Below are 7,179 nucleotides of genomic sequence, written 5' to 3'. Positions count from 1 at the left end.
ATATGTTTTTTCTCAATTTGTATACATTCTAAATGTAGTCAGTATGTTTACAATGTTTTGGGGATTCAAGATCGTTAATATCATTTCAATATCCAAAACCATCTAATGTCCTTTTTTCCTTAGAGAGAAGAGGCCCAGTCAGACACACTGTAGGCCTCTTTTCCTCTATAAACAGTTTCCTATATGAAGAGTCACAAATTCCTCTACATGTTCTCAAAAGAGAAATAGTTTTTACATTTTTCTCATGGCTGGAATTCTCTCTTAGTCATTATCTCCTGCTAATGGAGTTCTCCTGGACACACATTCATTATCTTAATGTTTTTTTTGTTGTTGTTGAATCTTGGGGGGGGGGGATTGAAAGTGTATGTACCCCAGAAAAACATGTTCTTAAATTTAATCCATTCCTGGATGTGGGAACCCATTGTAAACATGTGACTTACCTCAATCACAGTGGGTCTTAATTCTGTTACTGGAGTCCTTTATAAGAGAATGAAATTCAGACTGAGAGAGAGAAAGCCACAGGAAACAAGAAGCTGAAACAGAAACCAGAACAGAAGGAAGAGACCAGGAAACACCACCATGTGCCTTGCCATATGGCAGAGGAGCCAAGGAACTCCTGCAGCCAGTCTGCAGGAAGAAAGCATTGCCTTGGTGATGCCTTGATTTGGACATTTTCTCAGCTGCAAAACTCTAAATGAATACATTCCCCTTGTTTAAGCCAACCCATTTAATGGTATTTGCTTTCAGCAATCTTTCTCAATGGAGGGAAATTTAAAGATTATTCAAAATAGTCTTTTTCCCCCTAACACAGAACAAACTGAGTCAAAACAAATGTATCCAAACTCCTTTCTCTACATTGAGAAACCAGAAGCCAACTGAAACCACAAAGTCAGACGAACAGTGGTCCGAATATACAAATCTTTCTTTAAACAATAATAAACTAGAACTGTACATTTGTTCTATAAATGTAACCCTTAGGTGGTGAGATCACAAGCATGTCATCTAGTTTGCACTTGAATGAAGCATTTTTAGTAAGTATCACAGCTTGTTAAATGTTATAGAAATAGTCCATCGTTCCACAAATAGAATTCCCCAAAGTCACTTAGTTCTTGGGGAAAGATTTGGTTCATAAAGTGTGCTGACCCTGGGACCTGGGTATCGGCATCAGAGCCCTGCAGCAACACCATACCAATCAGGGGCTCAGTCTCTCATCCATAGCTAGGGCTACCCACTGCTAGGGCAGCAGAGCCAGGCTGGGTACTTTGGAGGCAACTAAAAGCATCCCCCATATCTCTGTTGATTAAAAATTTAATTACCAGGTTCTGTCTTTCCTGCAGAAATTAAAGGTGTCGATTGGACAGCCTTGCCCTTTCACTATTTTTATAGATGTAGAAGAGCTACTAATACAAGATAACATTATATAATACTATAGACACAATAGTTTTTGTTTGTACTTATTTAAGTTACAATATATTAGAAAATAGTTTAAACCCACTGACAGTCCCCCACAACTTTTTTTTACAAAAGTATTCTGAAAATTACTTAGATTTGAGAAAAAGAAATTGCTTACAAGAATGCATCACTGGGAATATAGTGAGTATGGGAAAACATTCTTGATCTGTTCACTTTCAGAATCCAGAGGTCACAATTGATGCAAAATAGAATTATTGATTTCAGTCCACCCCATAAAATAGAACAGTTCTACTTTGTCTATTTTATATTTTGGCTTTTTCCCTATGATTTTACTTGAAGAAAGATTTTAGTTTGACTTTAGATTTTTTTCAGAGTAATCTGCTACACTGCCTTGAAAACTAGAAGATCTTGAGTCCTCTGGGTTAGAACAAGGAGGAAGGATATGGGCTAACTTCAAAAGGAGAAGCTCCTGGGTGGAATCATTCCCATGTGCTGGATAGTTTTAAGGAAGAATTCATCTAAACAGGGTGCCTTTTTGGCCTTTGCTACTGCTTAAAGTAGGCATGTAAGATTTGCTTTGCTAAATGTGACCAGAACAATAGTGCCTTTTATACCAAGGTAAGTTCTCTATTTTAATTTCATTTATTCACTTAAACAAAATAGACCAGAGGATTAAATTCCTTAAACTTGTATCTAATTCAGTATTATGAACTCTTCCCTATGGTTTAGTACAAAAAATTTTAACTTTTAAGATCCTTAGCCTATGTTCAGTAAATAGTTATGGAGTTGTTTTCTTCCTACATGTCTCCTAGCAGTTAGATTTCTTGTGCTTATTTCCTTTGCATTTGAGAATGAACAGATTTGAAAAATGACAAATGGAAATGCTTTGCTGTTCAAAGAGGAGGAACCCTTTGGAATTTTTAAGCAATAAGAGAATTCTCCCCCAAATGGGATGCCTTAAGATGACTCTATGACAGGAACACTAAGTTCTATAGACAAATTGTTCATTCCAGCAGTCATCTGTTCATCCTCTGCCACTTGAGCACCAGCCAGGTATGAAGCATTTTGCTAGGCTCTGAGGAAGAAATGATTATTTGGTCACTACTCGGTGTCTAAGAGGGAGGAGAGACACTGTATGAATGATTAAAGAAAAAACTAAATATATATTTATAAAATATGATTTATACTATGAAATGAAACGATAGGGTACAATGAGAGTGTATCATAATTGGATTATCCTAATTTGTGGGAACCATGGAGGAGCGTCTAGGGAAGAGTTCCCTGAGCAAATGATGTTTGATCTGAGATGCGAAGAATCATAAGTTAACAAGAACAGCGAAGGGAGAGTTTAATGCTACCTGCTGTACCAAATATCCCCTCAATTTTCAGCAGCTTAATACCATAGAATTTATTTCTAGCTCAAGTCTGATGTGGGTGTTCCAGGTTGGCAGGCTTCTTACTTGCACATGGTGATTTAGGGGATCTGGGTTCTTCCCACCTTGTAACTCCATCAGCCTCCAGGGCTTTGGATTCCTCTGCTTCTAGCTCTAGGAAAGGGATGGAGAGAGTAGGGATGCCCTATCAGCCTCCTGAAAGCTCTGACCTGGCAATGATACATTTCTTCTATTCGTATTCCATTATTGAGAAGTAGTGACATCGCCACATGAGTATTTGAGGGGGTGTGGTGGGTTTAAAATACGTTACCAATTCTTTGAAATCCCCCCCATTAAGACACATTGTAACCAACAGAATGAAGAGAAAAATTAAGCTATTTAACTTTTGAGACTTGGTTAGCAAAGGCCATTCAGCTTCTTCCTGTTTCTTTTGTGACATTCACATTTTAAGCCCTGAAACCCTCTGTAAGAAATCCAGTTGCCGTGAGACTCCCATGCTAAAGGAAGCCTAAGCCACACAAAGGATTCCAGCCAACAGCCTCAGCTGAGCTCCTAGCCAATGGTCAGCATCAGTGCCAGACATGCAAGAAGATACTTGCAGATAGCTCTGGTCTCCAGCCCTCAAGTCTCCTGCAGCATTCAAGTTGTCCCAGCTGACTTCCTTAAACATTATGGAGCAGTTACAAGTCATCCTGCTGTGCCTTTTCTACTTTCTAGAACCGCAAAATCCCTGAGTATAATAAAGTAATGTTTTGCTTTTGTGTGCGTGCTATTAAGTTTTGTGGGTAGCTCACTACACAGCAATGGTAACTGGAAGGGGACTAAGAATTGTTATCTACTTTTTGGAATAGAAATGCCGGCTTTACAATGTGGAAGGCGAAGCACAAGTTTGTGGCAGATGGCTAGCCTTAGCAACCACGAGAAAAGATGGTATCCACAGGTCCTGAAGCAGGAAGGAGTATGGGACTCTCAGTGAACTGAAACAAAGCTAGGGCTGAAGCATAGGGAGAAAATGGCAAATAGCGTGAGATGAAGAGGAAGAGTTTGACAGGATCTGGATTAAGCCATGTTAGGAATGTAGGTTTTTAATCCTAAAAACAAAAACTTTGTATATAAAAGGATAACTATGGTTACAGTGAGAACAGATTGGGAGTGAGGGCACCAATAAGTAGGCTATTGCAATCATCTTGGTGAGACATGAGATGCTTCGACTGTAGGAGTGAAAGTGGAGATGGAGAGAAATAGAGAGAATCAAGAGGTATTTAAAGGGTGACATTGACAGAGTTGATTGAAAAATAGGAATGAGTATGAGGGAGGGAACAGGAATGACTCCTGTGCCAGTTTGGATGCATTATGTCCCCCCCAATGCCATGTTCTTTAATGCAATCTTGTGGGGGCAGACATATTAGTGTTGATTAGGTTGGAATCCTTTGATTAAGTATTTCCATGGAGACGTGACTCAATCAACTGTGGGCAAGACCTTTGGATAACTTTCATGGAGGTGTTGCTCCACCCATTCAGGGTGGACCTTAATTGAATCACTGGAGTTCTATAAAAGTGTTCACAGACAGAAGGAGGTGCTGCAGCCAAGAGAGACACTTTGAAGAACACACAGGAGCTGAGAGTGGAGCTGGAACACAACCTGGGATTGGCAGATGCCAGCCACGTGCCTTCCCAGCTAACAGAGGTTTTCTGGATGTCATTGGCCTTCCTTCGGTGAAGGTATACTTGTGTTCATGCCATCATTTGGGGATTTTCATGGCCTTCAGACTGTGACTTTGTAACCAAATAAACCCCCTTTATAAAAGCCAATCTATTTCTGGCATTTTGCACAATGGCAGCATTAGCAAACCCGAACAACTCCCAAGTTTCTCTCTGTGTAACTGGATTGATGATGGTGCTGTTCCTTGAGATGACTGTGGAGAATGACCAGGCTTGTGCAGAAATACATGGTTCAATTTTGGACAATCCAGGTTTGGACTAATGGATATGACAAACAAGCACTTGGATATATGGAGAAGTCTGGATCCAGATAATTTAGGAATCCTTGGCAATCCTTGAAGCTAATGAAGCTTAAGTGTCAGGGTCTTCTTTTGCCTGGGAGGTACTCTAGCAATTTGTTTACGTTGTTACATTTTTTTGTAAAATTTTCAAAAGAAAGATATTTTTGTTTTTCTTTTATTAAAGCAGAGCCCCAAATTGTATGTGTCAGGTCTCACAAATCTTCCCCATTTGAGAGAAAGAAGCAAAACCAAGAGAGTGTGATCACGTGGAATTGGAGGGGTGGGGGCACTTCAGAGAAGACGAGAGTGTCCAACAGTTGTAAATGCATCTGAGAAGACAACAACATGATAAATGGATTTCCACTGGATTTAGGTAGTGGAAGATCATTGGTGCCCGAAGCAAGAGCCATCTCAGTGCAGTGATAGGGCAGGAAGCCAGGATGAAGTTGATGAGCTAAAGAAATTTAATTGTGAAGGGGAGGAGTGATGGGCTGAGGAGGAAGGTTTTCTTTTCTTATTCTTTCTTCCTTTTCTTCCTTCCTTCTTTTTCTCTCCCCCACCATCCCCCCACTCTCGTTTTTAACATGGGGTGACTTGAGCATGTTTAAATGCTGATGGAAAGGTCACACAAGACAGAAATATGTTGAAGATACAAGGGAAAAGATAAGCTGGGATGGGTTTTCCCTCCATTCTAACTCCACTTTCAATTTCAAAGGATCCAGAGGTGATGAACGTCCACAGAGTCTGAAGAATCTATCTGTGTTTTATTTCCCTGGTGGGCAACTCTACACTGATTCTGTATAATCATTTGCTTGTGAAAAGCACAAGGGGCCTTGGCTGATGTCACTTTCTCCACCCAGGGCACTGAGCTCACTTAACTCCCAGCCATCTGTGGGCAAATGATCTATTTTACAGCTTTCTGACAAATATTCATTTTAAGACTCAAATCTGTTTCCCTCTGAAGCCTTATATATTTTATAAACTGTCTTTCCCTAAACATTTGGCGAATATTGGAGAAATGCAAACTGATGTTTTTAGTAGACAAAACAAATCATATTACAAATCTGCCCAAGAAAAATAATACTTCTATTCAGAATATAAAAAGTTTATTTTAAATATTTTAAATACAATGTCTCTGCATGCTTTGATCATGCACTTTAATCTCAGGCATATGTATTTAACAAAGGGAACAATTTCTTCTGTAGAAAAACTCATGGGACTCAGGAATTGAGGATATCAGAAAGACAATTTAAAATGACACAAGATGGTAAAGGCACCTGGCACTACGCAGCTCTAAAACCTTCCTCTGAGTATATTGTTCTTGTCTTTTATTTGGATCATTGGTCTAAGTATGCACACTGACTTACTAAAACTTACTCAGAAAGTCAGATTTTTACCCTGTGCACCCCAAACCCCCGGACAGTGCCTCTCATTAAAATGCTTATCATCATCATCCTACACCACTCAGGAAGCGACCCATGCAGAAGGCATCCACAGGGCAGCCCACATACGAAAAAATTAAAAATCCCAGAATTAGAAACAGGCTATCAATTCCTTAAATCTATTTGATAGTTTAGCAAATAAAACCACAGGGGACACAAGTAAAATTTGAATTTCAGATAAACGATGAATACTTTTTACTCCCAAATATGGCACGGGACATACTTATAGTAAAAAATTATTCCCTTTTTATTTGAAATTAGAATTGAACTGGGCGCCCTCTATTTCATCCGGCCACTTTATCCAGGCCATTTCCCACATCACAGGCCCAATGCCCAAGGAGCCAGTTCAAAACCCAGGACCGACAGCCTCGGCCGCGCCCCCTGATTGGCCGAGCGCGCCCGCCGCCCCGCGGGCCGCAGGCGTCACCGCAGCCCCGGCAGCCGCGGCAGCCCGGGCCCGCCACCGCCGCCGCCTCGGCAGCCCCGGTCGGCGCAAGTGCGGCGCGCGCTGGGGGAGGGGGCGCGGCGGATCGCGAGGCTGGCGGCCGGCGGGATTAAGTTTCTCGGTAGCGTCTGTGTTTCTCCTGAAGCTCCTCGCCGGGCCGTTACTTCGGAAGAGAAGAGAGAGAGCGAGGGCGAGGCGGTACACTTCGAGTCCCCAGCGACCCCGGCTGCCCAGCCCTCCGCCCCTCTCGCGTCCCTGCCCCGGGCTGCAGCCGCGACCGGGTAAGCGGCGCCGGGGCTGCAGGCCGGAGCGCGCCCCCGCACCCCACGCGCGCGCTCCGGCTGGGAAGGGGCGCGGGTGCCCGGGGCTCAGCGCGCGGAGCTGGCGGCTGGGGGTCGGCGGGGTGAGCTCGCTCCACCCCCGCGCGGCCCGGGTGCTTTAGGGAAGCCGCTGTTCTCCTGTCTCTTTAAAAGGATGGGGTT

The 7,179-nt window shown here is 42.5% G+C and overlaps 1 protein-coding gene across 7 annotated transcripts in view; it reads left to right on the top strand.

The window, feature by feature from the left end:
• The first annotated feature begins 6,689 nt into the window (after positions 1–6,689).
• The window catches only part of MPDZ (multiple PDZ domain crumbs cell polarity complex component), a 202,607-nt gene continuing 202,117 nt past the window's right edge, over positions 6,690–7,179 (top strand). For 5 of the 7 annotated variants that reach the window (XM_037851251.1, XM_037851252.1, XM_037851253.1 and 2 more), the window contains exon 1: positions 6,693–6,978. The gene's annotated coding sequence lies outside the window, so the exon portion shown is untranslated. Of the gene's footprint in view, positions 6,979–7,179 lie in introns of all 7 variants that reach the window. The other 2 variants (XR_005219116.1, XM_037851254.1) reach the window with 2 other exon arrangements.

This window comes from Choloepus didactylus, chromosome 10 (assembly GCF_015220235.1).
Source record: "Choloepus didactylus isolate mChoDid1 chromosome 10, mChoDid1.pri, whole genome shotgun sequence".
Lineage (NCBI taxonomy): Eukaryota > Metazoa > Chordata > Mammalia > Pilosa > Megalonychidae > Choloepus > Choloepus didactylus.
This window is presented reverse-complemented; position numbering and strand designations above follow the sequence as displayed.